Here is a 22,618-nt window from a genome sequence, read left to right on the forward strand (position 1 = left end):
TTTAAGTCTAATCCACTCAAATACAAAATAATATGTCAGGATGAGACATCAGGATGAGAGGCTATGGAAAGTCCCCGAGGGTGAATTTCAAAGAGTCATGTATTAACAGACATGAGGAGATGTACAGGACAAGGTATCGGGGAGGCCTAACCTAAGCCTCAGGGCCTCAGTTTTGGCCCCAGTGACCTTGGGATGAGGGCACTCTCCATGGTGAGCACTCTTCTGTGCAGTGCAGAATGCAGATTCTCCGGCCTCTACCCACTGGATGCCAGCACCATCCCTCATCAACAGAGGCAACAAAGGTATCTCAAGACATTGCCAGATGTCTTCTTGATTAAAAAGCATCCCACTTCCATTAGAGAGCCACTGGCCCGAGAGTCAAGGATAGGATAATGAGAAGCTGCACAGCAAAATTATCATAAAGCAATATAAACCAATTGGAAGAAAATATTTTGCTGAAGGAATATATATGTATATATGCATAGATGTATAATATGGTTTTAAAACCATTTAATGTATATGTATACACACACATATATAGGTATATAATTTTTTCTTTTGCTGGGGTGGACCCTAGACTCTAGAACATGATCGATCAATGGCACCTTCTATGCCATAAACCCAGATCTCACTTTCTAGGCCTCAGGTAAGCATCTTAGAGCTATACAACATTTCAAAGTAGCTGAAAAGAGGAAGTGTTAGTAGTAGTGCAGATCAAGCCATTAACACCAAAGAGTGAGCATTACCCATCCACAAATAAACTTCAGCATGTATGCAATTTACAGCCTCAGTGAAGTTAAATTTGTGAGCGTCCCTCTTAGTACAGGCTTAGTTCATGCGGAGTGAGTCCTTCCTACCTTCCCTCTTCCACTCTTGAGGGGATTAGGCAGTCATGCAAGGAGAGCCAGCACTTCCTGTATTAAAGCAGAGACAGGAAGCCTGGGCCAGGGGCGGTCTGGCTTGTTAAATGTTCAGTGTGAAGGGGTAATAAGGGGTAGAGGAAATTGGAGGTCTGCGATCAATGCTAGCTCCCTCCACTTTTTGCCCCCACCCCATGAGTGATGCCTAAATGTGTGTAGCAATAAAGGCCTGTCACACTCTGTCAAAGGAAATGTCATCTGCAGCTCAAAGCAGAAGGTTTTAGAGCTGAGGAAAACACACGTGGGATGCAATATACATACTGAGGTTGGCATTAAATCAAAGCACTTTAGACGAGTCTCTGCAGAGGAGCGGCTGGCCTGAGCACTGTCAGCTTCTCTGGTTCCCAACCAGGCACATTACAGAAGAAATTCCTCCCAGCTCTGTGGAAAATTCATCTGTTGATCTTAAAGCAACTGCCAAGCTGTCTTTGGTACATGACAGCTAAGAAGACATTTCTTTCTCAAATCAGTGTTTCAAATGCAGGGACTTACCTGACTGGTTAAAGAGGGAGGGAGAGTAACAGATGAAGAGGTGGAGATGTGATGGAAGAGGCAGAAGGAGCTGGGGAAGATCTGATGAGGAAAATTAAGTGAAACTTAAGTGGATCACAAAGGCGTTCTCTGCAGGCTACCGATAAGCCAACTGTCACAAGTCATTTTCTTACAGGACATGGTTCACTGCTATTGATTATGACAAGTCCACATGTGACTCAGAATCGCGTTCCCAAACAGGATTTTCACCTTTATATCGTGAAACAAAGCACCTGCTTTGCTTGACTAGAGGGAGAGGACCTATACCATTGTGATGCTTACTAGTTTTCTTGCTAGTGTCACCCTTAACCTCATGCTTGTTAATTAAAACAACTCCATGGACATCTCTGCTGAGAAGTAAAGGCAGCTGGCAAATAACAGAAGGTCTGAAGGTTGTCATGATCTTCTGCATAACTAGTGCCATTCAGGAATTCCAAGCTGTGCATTGCTTATCAAACAAGCACTGCTTTTTGATGTTTTTTTTAAAGAAAATATTTTAAAATTTTAGTGGCTTTAGTAGACAAGTTGCATTATCAAACTTTTTTAAAAAATTTAACTTTACATGTTGTTTGCCCACTGTGTTTTCCTATAAGGCAAAAATCTCTATTGCTTCTATGTTTTGAAAGACAGCATAGATGCATATGTAGAACTTGATTTTTAAAAGCATTTATGCTCTATGCTATTATACACTTTTTCCATAATGGAGCTACTTTGCATTTCCATTTCAGTGATGAGCAAAATTTTTAATAATGCATACATGGTACTATGTCACTTAGCATAGTAATTTTAACTAATGATTTATTGATAGTTTTTTTCCTGTCATAAGGAACAGAGCAATAAACATTTCTATATGTGTATCTTTGCTTACTATTGTTTTGTTTCTTCTGAAAGGAGTTCCTAAAAGTGAAGCAGTGGAGTTAGTAGGCACACGTGAATTAATTCCCGATAAGGCCCTGGAGAGGATATTGCAGAGTGTATATTCATCAGTAGTAAATGTGCCTGCCCTTTTCAATCAAACCATCTTAAGAAACGTGGAAGTGGAGAAACGCCTCCCCACACAAAGTGTGCCAAAATGTTCAGGGAGAGCAGACCAGCTCATTAGATGAACCTACATTTCAATAGGTCTTTAACTTTATTTTCAAAGTGTATTTGATAAATTACTGTTGGCAGTGGGCCAGTGTTGGAATGGGGTCTCCTGGTACTGCGGGTATTTGTGTCCCTTCAAGCACAAAATAAATCTGAAGGCTCTAGCTGAGAAGAAAAGTAGAATATTATCTTGATTCTGGCTCAGCTCATTCTTTCACAGAGTCTCAAAGGCCAAATCGAGATGTTGGCGGCGGGGATGTGATTTTGGTCTGGGTGCTCTGAGGATGAATGTCTTCCCGTCTCATTCAAGTGATTGGCAGAACTGAGATGAACCACTTGGGTACAGGAGCCCCCGTTTCTTGTTGGTTATGGCCTGGGGCTGTTCTCAGCTTGCAGAGACAGCCTGCATTTCTTGGCACATGGCTTCCTTTTTCCATTTGTAAAGCCAAAGCCAGTTGGATTCTTCCGGTGTGGATTTCTTTTATGTTCCTCTTGCTTCATTTCCCCATTTCCCAACCTTCCATACCTCTCTTTATTCTGGCCTTAAAATGCTCATGTGATCATTCTGGTACCCCTTGATGATTTAGGACAATTTTTCTAGGACAATTTTAGGACAATTTGATCTAGAAACTTCATTCAGAGTTCCTACATAGTGCTAAGTTTAAGCACAAAATCTCAAAAGTACTTAAAAAATTTTTTTTCATAGTGAATAAATCAAGACATACTTGATTCTAAATTCAGTGGGTGGGGGATGCATTAATCTTGCTCTTAGAAGCTTTTTTTTTTCCCACAATGAATCAAAGAGAAACACAATCAGAAAATATATTTGTGTTTCCTCCACAAAGAAAATCTATATTGAGCCCCTACCAGGTATCAAATTCTGCACTATCTATTTAGGACTATTTATTTAGGACTAAGTAAATTTAAAATATTCCTTGTTCTTACTGATTTTATATTACAGTGTTGGAAGAAGAAAGTAGGCAGTAGAACAATGGATAAGTAAATGTATTTATATTTTATTGGAAGGCCATATGCATTATAGAACAGAAAGCTATGTGCATCTGAACATATAAAATACATAAAATATATTCAGAAGTACAGTTTGTAATCACAATACTTATGGAGAAAGTCAGATGCACTATGTGGAATAAAAGGAGACTTGAGAGATCTCTAGGGACTTCCTTGGAGAATGCGACAAGTCTCCTGAATGTGACAGTGAATCCAAGTGTACTGAACTGAGCAGAGACGCCTGTAAATTCCACCATGACTTTTAATAATGTAGTAAACCTAGTGGTTCACACTCTATTGCTTGCCAGAGATTTTTTTTAAATTGCCTCTGCTGCTTAATGTTTTAAGAAGAAACAAAGAAGGCTGCGAAGATGGCTCAGTGTTAGAGTGCTTGCCTTGCATGAGGGCCTGGGTTCAATTCCTCAGCACCGCATAAGCAGAAAAAGCCAGAAGTGGCACTGTGGTTCAAGTGGTTAAGTGCTAGCCTTGAGCTGAAGAGCTGAGGGACAGCACCCAGGCCCAGAGTACAGGCTCCATGACTGGCAAAAAAAAGAAAGAAAGAAAGAAAGAAAGAAAGAAAGAAAGAAAGAAAGAAAGAAAGAAAGAAAGAAAGAAAGAAAGAAGAAACAAACAATTAACCAAAGGGAATTACCAGGACAATTATTAAGACTTCAAAAATTAGAAGGTTATGCATAGCTACTAATCACCAAAATATGGAAGCAACATGAATACTCATTGGCATATGAATGTGTAATGAGAATGAAGTACATACCACATTCAAGAGGATACAATTCAGTCTTAAGAAAAAGGGCAATTCTGCAATATATAGCATGCTTATATCTAAATGAAATACAACATCCACCAAAGGACAAATAGTGCATGATGACACACATAGGGTTTATCATCAAATTCATAGCATCAAAGATTGGAGCCAGGTGCCAGTGGTTCACACTTGTAATCCTAGCTACTAAAGGAGGCTGAGATCTGAGGATCACAGTTCAAAGCCACCCCGGGCAGGAAAGTCTGTGAGACTCATCTCCAATAAATCATCAGAAAAACCAGAAGTGGCACTATGGCTCAAGTGGCAGAGTGTTCGCCTTGAGCTGAGGGATAGCGCCCAGGCCCAGAGTTCAAGCCCCACAACAACAAAAAAAAAAAAAAAAGAAAGAAAAAAAGAAAATGATTGAAATGTTAGTTCCCAGGGTCTGGTACCAGGGCACATAGAATTGAGGAGCTTTAGATCAAGCATAAACTTTCAGTTTTGCAAGATGAGTAAGCTCTACAGCTCTGAGTACTACATTATAGCAACAGCCAAAAATCATGTAGTAAATATGTAAAAATCTGTTAAGATGGTAGACCACATAGTCGGTGTATTTATCACAAGAAAATAAGATTTATAAAAAGGAAAATAAATCAGATCTGTGTATGATGCATTCTCCCACCAAGGAGCTTAAAAGAAAAGCAGCTTTGAAAAAAAAGTAGCTTTGAAATGCAAGTCAAAATTTAGCATATGAAAACATGAAAATTTGACTTATGTACTAGGAAGATAGTTGGCTCTGACAGCTTTTTTCTCTTTTTAATGTGAGATAATCTCACATGAACATTATTTAAATGATCTGCTATAGAAGTGTAGACATCTATGCTGTGAAGCTAGATTTGTTGTGACCTAAGCTGACAAAATAAACAGTTCTGTTGTGAATAAGTCTTGACTGAATGGAAACTGAAAAATGCATTAAAATGAACAAGTTTTAGACGAATTATAAATTCAAGCTTCTGGGGAGTACTTAACATTCAATGGCTGAAAATAGCAGTTTTCAAATTCATTCATCCAACATATACTTCTCTACATCTCCCCAACCTTAGGTCATGCCTACCTAATCCCTTTTTTGCTTGATCTCTGCTCTTGGCAAATGAAGGAAGCATTAGGGTTTTTCAATAACTCTCCAATGTTCCTATTTACTTCTGCCACTGACAGTGAGTCCATTAAAAAGTCATGTATGCTTTTTAACTTCTTAATTTCTGAGATGTTTCATCTGTTGTCTGCAGTCTGAAGGGTCCTGGAAGGGGAAGATCTCTGACTGTGGATGGTTTGGGCCCCTAAATGACATTTTCTTGCAGCTTCATATTCTTTGGCTGTCAGTTTAGTCTTGCTAGCTTGTTCTGGTCCAAAGAAGAAACACTTCTTCCCATAGGGTTGATATCTGCTAATGTTTGTGTGCCCAGTAGAATATTTCCCTACCTTTACTAATAATATCTAATTTATTTTTCACTGGGAGCCATCCTTCTTCCCACTTTTGATTTATGTGATTTTATAGGCGAAGGAGGTCACTGAACCCAGGTTTAGGATTCAAATCTTAGTTTATCATGGTATTGCCTTTAACTGACCTTGATCGGACCTTGGACAATGACATTTGACTTGGGGAAAAATGCAGGAGAATGATGATAATGGGGGAGCGAGATGCATCTATTTTTGTTGTTATTGTTGATGGTTATGGAGCTTGAACTCAGGGCCTAGGCGATGTCTATGAGTTCTTTTGCTCAAGGCTAGCACTCTAGCACTTTGAGCCACAGCACCACTTCTGTTTTTCTGGTGATTAATTGGAGATAAGAGTCCCAGGGACTTTCCTACCTAGGCTAGCTTTGTACCAGGTTCGTCAGATCTCAGTCTCCCGAGTAGCTAGAATTACGGCATGAGACCCCAGCACCCAGCTAGTACAATAAGATGTATTCATTGACATGTTGAAACCTCTTTGTACAGTTTTTTACAGATAATAAAAAAATGCTTCCAAAACAGCGGAAGAGGATATTGGAGTCTGGAATGTGGTCTGCAGCTTGTAGGAAGGAGAACTCCTGTCCCACACATGCCTCACGGGTGACATCCTGGCACTTCATTGGAAGAGTGAGATTGAGAATTGGTGTCTTTATTTGAGCCTTGGTTGCTATCTATGTAAAAGCCAGACCTCTTCTGGGAAGGCTTAGTTACAAAAGTCAATGAATTATTTTGTTCTTCTCTAAGCTTACTGAGCAGAGTTTACAAGTGAGAACTGTAAGAGCCCATTGCAAGGCATCCTGCACACCTGGGTGATGGGAAATAACGCCGTCACAGGAGCTTCTTAGGGACTGTGTACGATCAGACTCTGAGACTCTAGGGTCAGCCTCTTCCTAGAGCCAAGTTCCTCACATGTTTTTAAACACAGACATAGGCAAACAATACTTTTGGAACAACATACGTAAGTACAGTGCACATGCACAAACACACTGGCACACACACACAGACTATCCTCATATCCACACATCACAGACGCAGGCAAGTTAAACATCCACAGCTTAGGCTAGCAGGCTGCAAACCAAGGGAAGGGTGGACCCATTCTGTGTTGGAAGGCTGTCCACAGCAGCATTCCCTCCTCTTACAGGGACTCCAGTCACTTCCTGAGGATCGGCGCTGATTGGGTGAGGCCCATTCAGAACATGCAGAGGAATGTGTGTGACTCAAGGGCTATTGGTTTACATGCTAATTTGGTCTAAAAATGAAAACTACCTTCACAAGAACATCTTGCACAAGAACAGCTGACTAAATACTCAGGTCCAGTTACAGTATTTAAAAATTAATCTTTGGTGCGTGTATGGCTATGGTGCCCATAGCCATACATGCTGTGAACCTTAGCAATGAAGCAAAAACTGAATTTCCTCTCTAACCCAAAGCACTCATCCAGTGAGTTGTCACTTCATCAAAACCTGTCCCTGTTCTGTTCTTCTGTTTTGGGAAGCTTTTACATGCTTACATTTTACAAAGTGTATTTCTACAGCATATGCCCGTATCTTTAATAAGCTTTCCAACTGTGCACAATGAAAATTGTGCAGTTGTCTGTGACTTCTTGTCATTTGGTATACTAGCTAAGCTTCATCTGTGTTTTATGTGGCTATAGTTCACCCACATCCATGCATGAATGAAATTCCACTGCATGATAATAGCACATTACCACTGCAATTATTATTATTATTATTATTATTGGTATTGGGGTTTGGATACAGGGTCTGCTGCTTACTGGCTTGCTTGAGCAGCTGGCACTCTACCTCTTGAACCATTACTTGTTAAGAATCTTTTCTCTTAAAGTATCTCTCCGTTCTACATCTCTTTACTACCACTGCTTCATCTCCCTAAGTCTGAGTCTCTTAAAATGTTATCTTAAATAATTGATCTGTTCTATCTTTATCTCCTCTTCCTAATCATAGACATGAAAGTTTCTGTTTCTACGATTAATTTTACTTTCTGCTGTTACTTTTACCCTTTTCACGTTTCGTGTTTAAATATTTCAGGCTTGATCTCATATTTATTTTAATTTCTAATCTTCAATCTGCTCTCATCCTCTTAAGCACTATTTCTGTATTTTTTTCATCTCATTCCACATTTTCTCCATGTTCTTTTTTTTATTAAATGTATGCCATTTTTTTTACTCTTGGCAAGAAATGAGTGCAGAAACTAGTAAAAGGAAAAGCTCACTTTAAAAGTGCACCCTAATTGAGATATCTTTACTCTAAGTTGCTATGGTGCACCTTTTTTATCTCCCTGCAAACTCTGTACCAAAAGCTTTTGGACGATGGGAGTTTCTAACTTTTCTGCATCTGGCCAACTACTGTCTGGATGCATTTTTTGGAGTAATGTTTCTTCCTAATAACTCCCATTAAAAAAAATGGGATTCTCTTCTTTCAGCTCAGCTGACTTGACCTAGAAAAATGGTAGGATTCGTATTATCCAAATAGGAAAGTGAGGTTGAACTTTGTTCCTGGTCTTTCTTTTTCTTTTTTTTTTTTTGGGGGGGGGGGGTCCTGTCATGGGGCCTGAGCTCTGGGCCTGGGTGCTATCCCTCAGCTCTTCAGCTCAAGGCTAGTGCTCTACCACTTGAGCCACAGAGCCACTTCCGGCTTTTTTCTTTTTGCTTATATGGTGCTGAGGAATCGAACCCAGGGCCTCATGCATGCAAGGCAAGCACTCTACCACTGAGCCACCTTCCCAGTCCCATGTTCCTGGTCTTTCGATACAGATACAGCTCCTGTGCTAAATGTTCTGTGATATCACAGATTATATCCCCAGTGGACAAAGAAATGTCAAAAGAAAGCCACAAATACACATGTCCATAATCTAAATGTACCCACTATCCTAGAACTCAGTGTCCTAGTGTGGAAAATGAAATGTGAGGAAGCTTAACCTGTCTAAGCATGCAAGAACTCCTATGATCTTTGACAAAGAGGTAAATGTATTTGTTGTCTAAATTGAAGAAAGTGATCATGCTTAAAGGTTGATTTTTTTTTAAATGTCTTGCTTCCCTTCAAGGGCAATATAGAGAAGGGGTTAAGTCATCAGCTCTGAGCCAGAATCTCGCAGATGTGTCATCTTCAGGCATCATGAAGAATGAGTTGTGTTTGCTGGGTGCTGTTGAGTAAATTACTTAACTTCTTTATACCTTGGTAGATTCATAGATAAGACATTATTATATATAAATGATTAACATAATGATAAGAGCACATATAAACATTATACAGGTATTGTTACTGATATTCCTGTTACATAACATTAATTATCACATAAGAATATTCACTAGTAATTATAATTAATATGCTAATATCAGTGTTACTAATAATATCAGCATAATTATTGTTAATGTATTTTGCATTTTTAGTTCTGTCCTATTTCCTTAGAATTTAGGAGCTAATGTTGAACCTTAAATTCTTTTAAAATATTTCATCAGTGCTTTAATTTAGCATTATATTTTATATTTAATTAGAAAAGATTTTAATTTCTCTGGAAAAAGGATTTTTAGTAATCCATTAAATATTGATTTAGCTTTTTATTTGTTTGAATGCATTATGAAGAGCTGCATATTTGCTTAAATTATGCTTTGAATTTTCTGCTGAAGGAAGAGTATTTTCTTACACACACACACACACACACACACACACACACACACACACACACACGTACATACCATACACACAGGCTCATGTTTATGTGGACTTGCTTTATAATTTAATAATAACACAGAAGAGACACATGAAGTTCGAATCAAGGCATGAAATATTTTGATGAAAGATGATTGTGTTGGAGAGAAATTAGGGTTATAAATAAGTTATGCAAACTAGTGAAAGATGATGAATTATCCAAATCTATAGTAGCCCTCCCAGAAGTGAAAATTAAGAATGAGCTATCCTGTTAAGACTTATCTTTTTGGGGGTCTACTTAAAATATCAGAAACATATTGCAATAATTTCTTTGGAAATAGTTTGTCCATCTCTTTCAGAATCCTTAAGAAACATTCAAGACAGTCAAAAATTGGCTGTGGAGAAAATCTTCTAAGAGACGTGTTAACATGCTTGAAAATGGGGTGTATTTGGGATTGGAATGATTTGGTTGCTGTTCTTTGCTGGATGTCTGTCTGAACCTCGGGGACTAGACAAAAACATTTCACTCTGGACAGTGGCTATTTCCCACTTGGATTTTAAGTCTTCAAATGGAATGAAAAGAATTCCATCTCTCAGGTCAGCTATGTTCAGTTGGTAACATATAGTTGACTGGATCCTGTTGAAAAGGAATCAGTAGTTAGTTCCCAGCTCAGAGAGTTCTGTAGTTAATTAATCAGGCCTGGCATGGGGAATGGATTAGCCATCTTATACTGGGAAGTATCTGTGGGAAAGCAAACGCTCTCCTTCTTCTAGATCTGAAATCATACTCATGGTCCTGGAAGAATTTCATGCATTGATTCATAGAATAGAAATGCCAGACTTTTCATTTTTTTAAAACCAAGTAGTCTAAAACAAATGTCAATATATTCCCTTCTTCTAGCTGTATATAGTCTAAATGAGAAGGATGTCGATCTAATTCACTTTCCTCATCAGGAGAATAATTCTTGTCATACACGGGGAGTGTTCTATACAGTATTCTGTATATAGATGTATATATCATGTATTCATTATTCATGGAGTACCTGCTACAAGTCAGGAATTAATCTTGGACTTGATAATAAACAAACCAGAAAATGTCACCTGCCTTAATAAAGCTCCTGCTTTAATGAGTGAGATGGATGCACAGCAAGCTTATATCTAATTGTGTTATGGGAAACTAAGTCCAGGTATGTAGCTCGGGGAAAGGGAGCAGCAGTAGAGCATTTGCAATGATTAAGATTTAGAGAAAGATCTTTAGAGAAGAAATTTTCAATTTGAAACTGAAGGTTAAGAATTTTACATCTAGAGTATGCGATTTTGTTTGACAGAGTATTTTAAGAGGAAAGCAAGAACATCATCTGGGAGTGGGAAAGGGTTTGACATACAACTAAGTCTGGCTTGCATATACTATGAAACCAGTAAAATGGAGGGGACAGTTTAGGAGAGGTTGGGGAGAATGACGAAGGAGGTGGTATCGATCAAGATGCATTATACTCATAAATTGGCATATTGAGTAATGAGCCCTTTGCACAAAGATTAAAAAATATATTTTAAAAGATAAAAGATTATGAAGATAAAAATGTATTTTTTAAAAAAGCTAGCTTAATTGAAGTATAGGGATAGATGGAAAGAGTAACATAAAGGTGGAGAGAAAGGAAGGACCAGGTTCTGATAAAGCTGAAGTTCATTCTAGAGAACATGAAATGTACATTAGCGGCAATAAGAAACCAGTAACAATATGAAAATAGGTTGTGCTATGGAGTGTAATTTGAATGGCATTTTCAGAAAGTCACAGTGGCCCAAGGAAGAATTGGTCATCCAAAAGAAATTGCACACTCTCTAAGGGGTGGAGACAGAAGACCTTCTGGCGCTAACATATATATGTAGATACTTCCCAATGCATGCCATAAACACACAGTGAAGAATGAGCTCTCTAGCTTGCCAGAGTTGACTTCTATTCTTTGGGATAAGACATGGACAATAGATATGGAAGGAAGCAGTAGAATTTCTTTACCCTTGACTCAACCCCAAGTGACCTACCTTTCTACTACATCTTACTACTACTACATCAACAGGCCCATTGACTTGCTCTGGATTGTACTTTCTCACGTTTAACCCAAATTAGGCAAAAAAAGTGATTCAGTTTCTGCCTCTAATCCTCCTGTTCAGAAAAATATACTAGACATGAGATGAGGAAAATGTCTTTGGCCATTTAGTTTCCTAGTTTCGACCTAAGAATGACCAATACCTACGCGCTCCAATTTGTTGGTCCCCAGAAGTGAGAATATTTGAGTTGGTTGAAAGTGCAATGTCCGTTGTCTACTTGAGCATGATTCTCCTCCTCCTGCATTCTCAGATGCACCCTTTGATTTTTCTGCAGGCTCCCCTCTCTCCCCCCCGCCCCAGTTAGTAAAATAGTGAGCATCTTAGAATACCCATTTTAGCTGTTCTTATACGAAAAATTAACTCCAAGTCCAAGTCTCTTTGGCAGGCTTTCTGCTAGGGGTTGGCCTGCAATTTATCAATACAGCTTAATAATGTTGTTACATTTTGTGAAGGGAGAATTATGTTAATTAAATCAGCAAGAAACTATTGGATGGCTAAATTGCAATCATTTGGTCTTTGATCAAGACACTGGCTTTTTCAATCAAGTTGGTTAGAGAATAGGACTTTTATTGTTCACAAGGCCAGCAGCAAGAAAAATCCATTTTTCTCCAACCCAGAGATGTTTAAATACATCTTAATTGTCCTGATTACTCTGAGAGTTTTATTCTCAAGACTTGAATCCATTTAAAGGGCTGAGTAGTTCTTGAGAGGAACAGATTGGACTGAACACAGCCAGCTATAATCAATGGGATATTAGGTTTGATTAACTACTTGTTTTCTTTCCTTTTTCAAATAAGTAATAGTGCAAATGTATTATAACATGTTCTGACAACGAAAAAGGTTATTCTCTGAAAAAAAAAATCCTTTCCTACCCTTGGGGCTCCAGTTCCTTCATTGTCACAGTCATGTTGAGTCTTGAATATGATGGTTTGAAACTCCTTCCAAACTCAGTCTCTGCATGATTAATTCTGGTTAAAGATCTGTCTGACTGGTGTTCTCTGTGTGTCTTTACTTGGCAGAAGAGACCAGGAAGTCCTTTGGACCTATTTCTAGCTTTTGGCAGTATTCAGAATTGAACCCAGAACTTTGCCTATGTTAGGCAAATGTTCCAACAAGAAATTACACCATCAGCCATTTTGATTTATTTTGTTTTGGGCAAAGAACTCATCATCTTCTTGCCTATGTCTTCTGACTAGTTGGGATTATAGGTGTGAACTACTAAGCCCTATTCCTTGAGCCTGTTTTGTATAAGAGAACCACTCTTGAGGGCTCTGTCCTCATTAATTGCATCCAAAGAAAGACCTAAGTTCTTATTACTACAGAAATGGAAATCAAGTTTCAACATACATTTTTTTGTGTGTGTGTGTGGGAGAAGTGACACAAATATTCAGACTCCAGCAATGCCTGTCATGTTTCATCAGATGAGGGCTTTTCATTAGCGTTTTCACTAGCTTACATTAGTTACACAGAGGGGGAATTTCACCGTTATATCTCCACATGTATTTATTATATACTCCGATGAACCTCAGATGAAAGCTTTTCACATTCATTGCCCTGCATCGTTCTTTGCTCATGCAATCAACTAAGACCCTCTGTGGTTGCAGATGATTTCCGTGTTCTTGCAAACAAACCATCCACCAGTCTTCACTCTTAGTGGTACTGGCTCTCCAACAGTGAATTCTAAACTCTTATTTTCTTGATCATATTCTAGACTTGTCGTGACCTGTTCAGGAAACACCTTATTTTCAGCTTCATGAATATTATTCTTTAGTCATCACCTCTACATTTTCATCAGTTTCCCCCTTTTATTCTGATTCCAGCAATTCTCCAAGTACACCATGGGCTACAAGCCATTGAGACCAACACCACTGATGGCTCTTTAACTCCTCACTTCTTTACTTACTCTGCTGAGACCTCTAAATTTATTGTTATAACATGTACTTCTGTACTCCTTCCTATATGTGTTCAAATTCCTGCACACTAATAAGGAGAAATCCTATCATGAGCTAAATCACAACTTTACATATTTCAGGTCTTATCTCTCTCCACTAGCTTATCTTGTCTTAAACACTTCAAGTGGACCCTGGAGGATGAATATTCTTACCACTTTATCTTAGTCCATTCACTTCCACTGAGACTTTTGCCTATTTTCTTGAATCTGTGACATCTCCTCCCATAACTTGATTGATGAGGTTGGTTTTATTCTTGTTAGAAAAATCATAATAACAATCCTTAAGGACTGTCATGACCAGTCCAGCCATCCACCATCTGATAGCTACTTCAGTTTTATGTCCTGTTTCTGCAGAATAACAGTAGGACTGCTGCTCACATTTGCCAAGCTAGGAAATTAGTTATATCTGAAAGTCTTAGCTTAGGTCCAAAGCCTTACTTTTTCAAGTTCTATGTCATTCTCTCAAGCCAAGCGCATCTCTTTAGTGAGCAGTCCATCTTTGTGAAAGTTGACTTGTAGAAAGGCTATACTAGGTCCCGAAAGTAGGTCTGGGTTCTTTGAGTAGTGAACTTAAGTCCTGGGGAGATGTAGAAGATTCTACAAGTGTGGTAAATGGCTTCACATGGGAATCTGAAGGGTGGCAAGACCTGAAGGGAAGCCCTTGCCTTCTAGGTCAGCACTGATTTGGGGTCATTGTGCATTTCATTGATTATCCTGCCTCACTTGCCAATCTGTGACATGTCAATGGTCCCAGAGGCTTCTGAAGCTTCTTTCCTTGTCATCAATCAAAGTTGTTCCTTATAGTCTTGTATACATTTAATATCACTGAGAACTATTGATATGTTTAAAATGAGAGACAGGCCAACTGTTAGTCATTTTTCTTTCTTTTTTATTTGTTTCATTCTGAATTTGCTTTACTTCCAGCACATATATTTAACCACGCATTACTAATCACAGAGGGCCCCATTGTATACCTGCAAAAACAGTATGAAACACGGGTTCCAGACTGCAGAGCCGAGTTCACTTCTACTTCTTTTACTTACAAATGTCCAAGAGATGTGCTACATGAAATTCTAGCTTTCTAAGCAGTTGAAAGGGGACAATTATAGGTAGTGCTATTATTTCATAGCTAAAAACTTCAAAATGGCATAAACAAAGAAATGCTTTGCGGGATTCTGATTTTTTTCATAGTACCTCTGGGCGGGACTAACACAGTAGATGCCAAGATTCAGCCCTGTGGACCACTCAGCTCAGCTTCTCTCTGTTCTTCAGTTGCTGCCAGTCCTGCAGCACAAAGCAGGCATGGCTGCCTCCACCTCCAGGATGCGGTGTCTTTGCTAGCCCTGACTCCATTCTCTGACGAAGTGATTGGTAGATGTGGAAGAGCTCAAATGCTCAGTTGAGGTGCGTTACAATGTAGAGATGTGAAATATATGTAGCAAAGGTGGTGGCTGGCCCCTACCCTGCTAACACTGTGGACTAGCAGAAGTGATGAGAATGAAAAGGTCATGGTGAATTGAACTCAAAGACGTCCCAAAGATAATTTCTAAAGTTCCTAGCTGCATAGAAATAACTGCACTGGTATTAGTGTCAAAGTGGGAGAACTGGGGCAGGAAAGTTTAGGAACTGCCTGAAGGGAAAGCAAGTTGACATAAAAACGACTGCAATTCTAAATTCCAAGAAATGAGACTCAAACTTTTTAAGCAGTCTACAAAGGAGAATTCTTAAGTACTCAAGTACGTTTGGAGTTTGACATTCATTTCATTTTGAAAATGGATCTGATCAGCAACATAAAATTATTTTCTACCTGAACATATCAATTCATGCCTAGCAAAACTTTGTACATTAAAATATGTTATATAGATGGTCATTATATATTTGTAATTTCTTTTTGTAAAGCCATTCCCTAAAGTTCTCATAGGCCTTACCCCATACAGAATTCACTATGGAGAGGTTGCAATTTATCTGTCATCCTGTCTGTTTTTCCCTTCTTTAAGTCTCCATAGTACTTGTGAGATTTGGAATCTTCCAGAACTCCATAGTGAGTAGCTACGTTGGTATTAGTCACAATTCCAAATTACTTGCCATTCCATTTATTCATTTATTCATTTATTCAGCTAGAACAATTATAACATCAAAAGAGGTTTAATCCTTTTCCTGGACATGGGGATCTTGAGATTCATTTTTTATACACACTGATAAAGACTAAATGTCATTTATTTCTGGCTTAAAAACAAAACAAGAGAGTAATTTTTGAGCAATGGAAACTGTAGGCTATGGCATGAGTAAACGTTATCCTGTGGTGTATTACCATATATGTTCATTCACAACAAAACACAAGACTGCACAGCTACATTTGCAACTGAATTACTTCCGTTCTTAAGAGCCCATCATTTCATTTCCCTAAGGAGATTTGTTCTGCAATGCTACCTTTACCACAATACTTTATCTCCACCAAAGAGGAAGTGGATATTTGTTCCATTTTGTTTACTTCCTGTTTTATCCTTACCTAGAAGAAAGAAACCAAATACTCATTTCTTTGGTTTATACCCCTCACCCACCCCAAAACATCCAGAAAATGGCATCAAGTAGAAAACGGAGTATCAACTTCTCAACATATGCCCTTTTGCAAAATGTCCCTAAAGTGATTAAAGATTCATCCGTATTTTAAACCAAATCAAGAATATATCAACACCTTTCTTTTTATCTTTTGTATTAAGTTATTGAATTATTTAATTACTATTCACAGGAAATGAAGCCAGATCACAGAATTTAAAATAAGAGTGGTCAGAGGATGAGCAAAGTCACACTCCTTTTCTCATTTTAAATGTTGCATGAAGTCTTCAGTAGACTATCATAATACCCAGAGCACACACATGCACATGCACATGCACACACATGCGTGCATGCACACACACATGCATGCACATACATGCACACACAAGTGCACACACATGCATGCATGCACACACACGTTCACACACACATACATGCATGCACACACACATTCACACACACCCTTACTCTCACACCTCACATTCATCCTTATGCACAGGGATAGAAATGTCCTCAGTGTTCAACTCTCCAGCCTAAAAGTGGAGTTCGTGCAAAGAAAAATTTTATATCCTTTATTATGATCTGCCTTTGGAAGAATGAGGGGTACATATGACATGGTCCATAAATATTTGCTAAATGAGAAATAAATTTTAAGGCCAAAGGAGAAATAGTCAATTAAAAAGCCTTTTATGCTTCCTATCAAAAAAAATCCCACATTATTTTAATTTGCGTTGTTTCTTTGTGAACCATTTGACTGGCTCCATCTTGCAGAGAATGGAAAGCATTCACATTACATTTTCTTTTTTTTTGTTGTTTGGAAACAATTTCAAGCAGACAAAAGTCTAGCACAGAGGGCACTTTCCCCAAAATTATTTGAAAGTACGTGGCTGACACAATACCTCACCCTACCTCATATTTCAGAGATACTCCCACAAATGAAGACATCGTTCTCCATAAGTGTGACACAGCCATCAAATTCGGGACATTAACACTGACAAATTGCTGTCATCTTCTTCATACACTCTATTCAAATCTCTCTGGTTGTTCCAATAATTCACTTGCAGGAAAGGATCTAATTCAGAGTTAACCTTGCATTGAATTGTCAAGACCCTGCAATCTTCGGCCGTTCAATCTTTTCCCTTCCAAAGCATTCTCTTAAGAATTTAGACAACTCGAGATGATGTATGGTTTAACATTTCTCCCAATTTGAGCTGATCTAACATTTCTTCATAATTTATTCAGGCTACACATTTTAGGCAAGGATGATCCAAGGCTGTGGGCCTCTGGATTAATCAGTGCTTTCTTTATCAGAGACACATTTTATTACTTTTGACATGAATTTTTATCCCCATTAGGTTTTTCTGAAAATTAATTATTTCCCATTATAAATTATATAGTTAGCTATAGAATGGGCAGGTGACTCAAGGATGTCAATATCCCTTTCTCATCAAACATTTATTAATTGGTTCTAGATCCCTGATATCCTCAGGCTGAATTATTTCTGTGATGGTTGTCACATGATCATTATCTAATTCCATCTTTCTCTTTACATTTATCAGCTGTTTTTGAGCATTAGAAAATTTCCACTTTTTCATTCTATTTATATCAGGGCGAAGTCATGAATCTATAAATTCATATTTTATTCAATGGATACAATTTATTGTTACCATTTCCATTTGGATGTTCACACTATCAAGAGCCCTTCCAAATGGCCACTGTTTTCCCCTGCCTCATTCATTATTCTCAGAGCTCTTGCTCACTTTCTAGTATAGGATGTTCTAGGCACCTCTAGTTCCACTCTTGACTCAACCCTGGGAGCAGCTTCCACTCCAAGAAACTTTGTTTCCTTTTTGTAGAAAATAGTATTAGAAAAAAAAACTGGAGATAAGATCTACTATATGGCTTTTGGGTTGTCAAACAATCTGGCTCAGTGGGAGGAAAGAGGAAGTTTCTCTGCCCCCTTCCCCTCCCCCTCCCCTCCCCCTTCCTCTCCTCCCTCCCCCTCCTCCCTCCTCCTCCTCCTCCTCCTCCTCCTTCTTGTTCCTCTCTCTCTCTGTCTCTCTCTCTGTATGTTGGAAGGCTGTAGACTTTTTAATTCGTTAAGAATTTTTAGGATGATCTCTCTCTCTCTCTCTCTCTCTCTCTCTCTCTCTCTCTCTCTCTCTCTCTCTCTCTCTCTCTCTCTCTCTCCCTATCTATATCTGTATTTATAGCTAGCTTTGATTTCAGCAACTTTTCCTCCCTTTTAATATATTTCTTTCTCTGATTGTGAAAGTAATCCTGTTTCTGACTTCCTTGTTTAGATGTCCTGTTCTTATCATAAATTCAGAGATTGTTCAAGGCCTTCATGGTTAGCTTCACCTCTGAGCTAAAGACTGAGTCTTAGAACAAAAGGAGCCTGGTCTCTGTTCACATATAGTCTGTCTTCTACCTGAAAAGCACAGACATATTTCTGAATTTCTGTTTTCTCATGGGCACCAGATTTCCCCAGGGAGTGGTACATACCTTCATGGAGGCAAAGGACAGCAGAGGCAGAAATATTCTAATCAGACTCAATCTTAGCTCAGCACTGTTAGAAATTTTCTACAAATAATATTTTAGGGAGCTAAAATTAGAAAAGGTACCCCAAAATTGATTAGTAATGATCAATAAGTATTACTCACTCTTGCCTGGAATATTTTTTAGAACTATCAAAGTACTCAATGATTTTAATAATTTTCCTTTCTTCCAGCTAAATATTTATTGTCAAGCGTTGCTTAGATGGGAATCCCCCAGATGCACCCTTGCCAGGCAGTCTAGATAGCAGAAGTCACGTGAGCAATGTTCTGTGTGTGGAGGAAGTGGGACCCAGGATGCCTAGCCCCGCCTCTTCCTCCCATACAACCCGAGGAGCAATGCTAAGAGATGTCTTCTGTAAACCCAGGTCTGTGCCAAGGCCCTGAGCCTTCCTTGAGAGCCTTCTGGAAAACAGTTGCTTGACAGAGGCAACCAATAATCATGAAGCATTTCTTCTGTGCCTGGAACGGTACTAAGCACCAGCGAGAAGCAGAAGACAGGAAGGTCTACTGTCACCTCTCCAAGGGTACAGACCATTGACGAGGAGAGACGGCTCACAAATACACACACAGTGAGATATTTCCAGATAGTTGTAAAAAAAAAAAAACTGAAGGGAATTCAGCAAGCTACTAGTGAGTGTGAGGACAAAACTCCTATTATAGAATGGTCATTTTGTGCTAGCATCTTGGTAGCCAGTTCTTATTGCTGGCCCCTGAGGAAGGGAAGAGCCTTTTCCATCTGTGACCTGGACAAATTGAAACATTGGGGTTAAACATGGAGTTAAGCTATCACTTTGATTCTTACGGAACCCATTTCAGAAGCCTTGTCTGGAGTCTTATCAGAGGTGGGAACAGCTGCTAGAAAAGGAGGAGTAAGTGAGGAACCAACAAATAAATGCATACATCAGCAGAACATGTAGTAAATATGCGTTCAGTGAGTAAGTGATATCCTTGACATTGACTCGAATCCCATCCATCAACTTTGTGTCTTACGTTTTGGACTTTTGTTCCACCGCGGTGACAGAAGTTCTTTAAACTCTTTATTGTCTATCTTGGCAATAGCTTACTTTTTACAACTTTGGAACAGTCTACACCTCCAATTCTCCTCTCTCATTTGTGTATACACAAAGTTTATGACTTGCTGACTCAGGCTCTCTGTCAGTTAATGCTCACTGGGGGTGAGTTAGGGACTCAGAGAGAATGTAGTAACTTCTTAATGAATCCAGGATGCAGTGTGGGAGATGTTGGTACTATTCCAATGTGACAAATGGCCTCCTAGTGGGACAATAGAGAAAGTCTTTTCACAACGCTAAAACAACCTGTGTAAAATGTAAAGAAGGAAGCAATCTAGTGGTCTTTTCTGTTCAATTCCAAATCATTTTTTGAGCACCTTCCAACTGCTACTTACATTCAGTTTCCACTTAAGTGACCACATAATTTTAAATTTAGAGCATTCCTATTTGCATATGCATATACTATTTTGCATTATGCATATTTGTGAGTGTACATGTATAAATAGATGTGTACAGCTTCTTTCCTTTAGATAATATGAATAGCACTTTAGCAGGATATATACGGAAAGAAGAAAGACAAAACATCTTCACTCACCATCATCAACACATAAGAACTATTAGGTTCTAGGAATATAATTAATATAAAATTGTAAAATCCTATGTTATTGATCAAGTGAGACTTATAGATCTATACATGTTTCTAATATAAAGAAACATGTCATAGATTACTCCCAAGGTAAACTAATTCTTTATGAAAGGTACTAGCACTTACAAATGGGAGAAAAGACAAATATCCCACACATCTTCATGTGATCACTATAGAATACATATTGTTCATAAATAAACAAATAAATATAAATATATATTGCTGCATTGATGTTTCTGAAAAACTTTGCAGAATTACTTGGTAAAATAATGTGGCATATGGGGAAAATAAAGTTCGGCAAACCACTCAAAATATGCAGCGATATAATCAGAGCGACAATAAAAACAACGACAGTCCTAAAAATTCAAGCACTTTTACAGATAAAGATGTTACCTCTTAGTAAAGAAATACTACAGCAAATAATAGGGGTTTATAGCTGTCTATCTAGCTTTCTGTCTCCATATATATGTCCATGTAATAAGGTGACGAGGATTTGTTAGAAGGTGTGAGGAGGGATATAAGCTGCACAATTAATACAGAAGGAAATACATCATGTGTAAAAACCACTTCTAGAGGAGACTCGTAAGTTCAGTCTAGGGCCGAACACAACTGGGAGTGGAGGGACAGTTCATATTCCTTTGTGACTTGCTCTCCACAGCTGTGTTAGTATACTTCACATCTGGCTGTGGACAGCGAGCTGAAATACTGCCTCTATTTACTATTTTCTATGTGCTGAGCAAAAGCAGGAACATCAGAAGAGCGCAAAGTCCTTTTGTGTGATGTATGTAGGAGTGTCTTAGAGCTCCAGAACCAAACCATGGTTTTTTCCTCCACAAGAAATTAGAAACTTTGAATCAACACATGGTTTTCTTGGCTCTTACTCATTTACCTCAATTTAAATTACCTTGATGTTGTCTCATTGTGGGGTACTCAGTTTGTCATTTACAAATCCACATAATCAATTTCCGGCCCACTGACAGGCTCATGGTGGTTGGCAATTAGCAAACAGAGAGTTTTGTTCTTGAGGAAATGCCCTGTGTTTCCTGGGTTTATATATTTTTATTGACTGATTTGGCTGTTCAGTTCCAAATATGAGTCAGTGCATGAGGTCAGGAATCAGTTATTATTTCTCTTTGAAGCTGTACTATTTATGATTGGGCTTTCTGGGTATTTCACATTGACATTATTTTATTACACTATTCTTAAGATAAATAACAGGAAAATAAAACAATTTTGACTTATGTAGGTTTATCTTGATGTCTTGGGCAATGGTTTAAATGCAGTAGGTTTTGGCTAGTTTTCTCCCTAATAAGTTAAGATTGATCCTCATGAAAAATCCAAGTTGCTATATTATGTGGCTGTTCCCTTAACAGCACTTGAGCTAGAATGAAAATGGGCAGCTAGTCTAAATGTAAATGACATATTCAATTTGGAAATAAATGCTTACAGGAATGGAGAACCCTTTCAAGATAGTCCTGCCTTTGTGTCTGGCCATCCAGTCTCCTCTTATGAAGCAAGGCTCAACTCACCAATGACATCTACTACTTTGATGAATATGTGCAAGGTGCAAGATGTTATTTTTGTGTATTTTCCCTAAGTGTGAGATAGTAGACAGAATCCACAGAAATACAAATAAATAGGTGTTTGTGAAATTAAAAGAAGCACATGATTGTCAAGCAGTGACAAATGGGTTGATAACATTATCACCTCTTTCCTAGAACAAAGTTTAGCTCAGACATGTCATGCAGTATAGGTTAGATTTGTAAATATGTAAAGGTTTGCATTCTAACAGTGGTTTGATTTTTTTTCCTCCCTCAAATCTACTTCATAGAAGAACTTATTTCTAAGACTGCTGAGAAATGGGAATCTGACAAGCCCTGATTTGATTTTATCAGGGTAGAGAGCTGATTAACTCAGGAAGTATGTAATCCCACTCTAGTTGAGCAACTGGAAGTTTGGTGTGAAGCTAAGTGAGTGCTGTGTATTCTCTCTTTCTCTATACACAGTTGCAGATACTAAGGCATGTATGCATACACATAAATACAATATGCACATATATATGCACATATGCCTATGTATATATATATCTATATATTTGCAAATGATTATATGTACACAGTATATGTCAATTAGAAAGAAGAACAGGGTGTGTAACTTTTACTTACATATTGAGGAGTGGGGTAGAGAAAAATTATAATTGTGTTACTAAGTTCTAAAATCAGATTTTCTGCCTTCAAAGCCTGTCTTCCTGTGACTTTATCTCTGCCGGTGTAGGAATGTTTATCTCTGCCAGTCTCTGCCTCCTCTAG

The sequence above is a fragment of the Dipodomys merriami genome, unplaced genomic scaffold (assembly GCF_024711535.1).
Source record: "Dipodomys merriami isolate MVZ:Mamm:240054 unplaced genomic scaffold, mDipMer1.0.p SCAF_39, whole genome shotgun sequence".
Classification (NCBI taxonomy): domain Eukaryota; kingdom Metazoa; phylum Chordata; class Mammalia; order Rodentia; family Heteromyidae; genus Dipodomys; species Dipodomys merriami.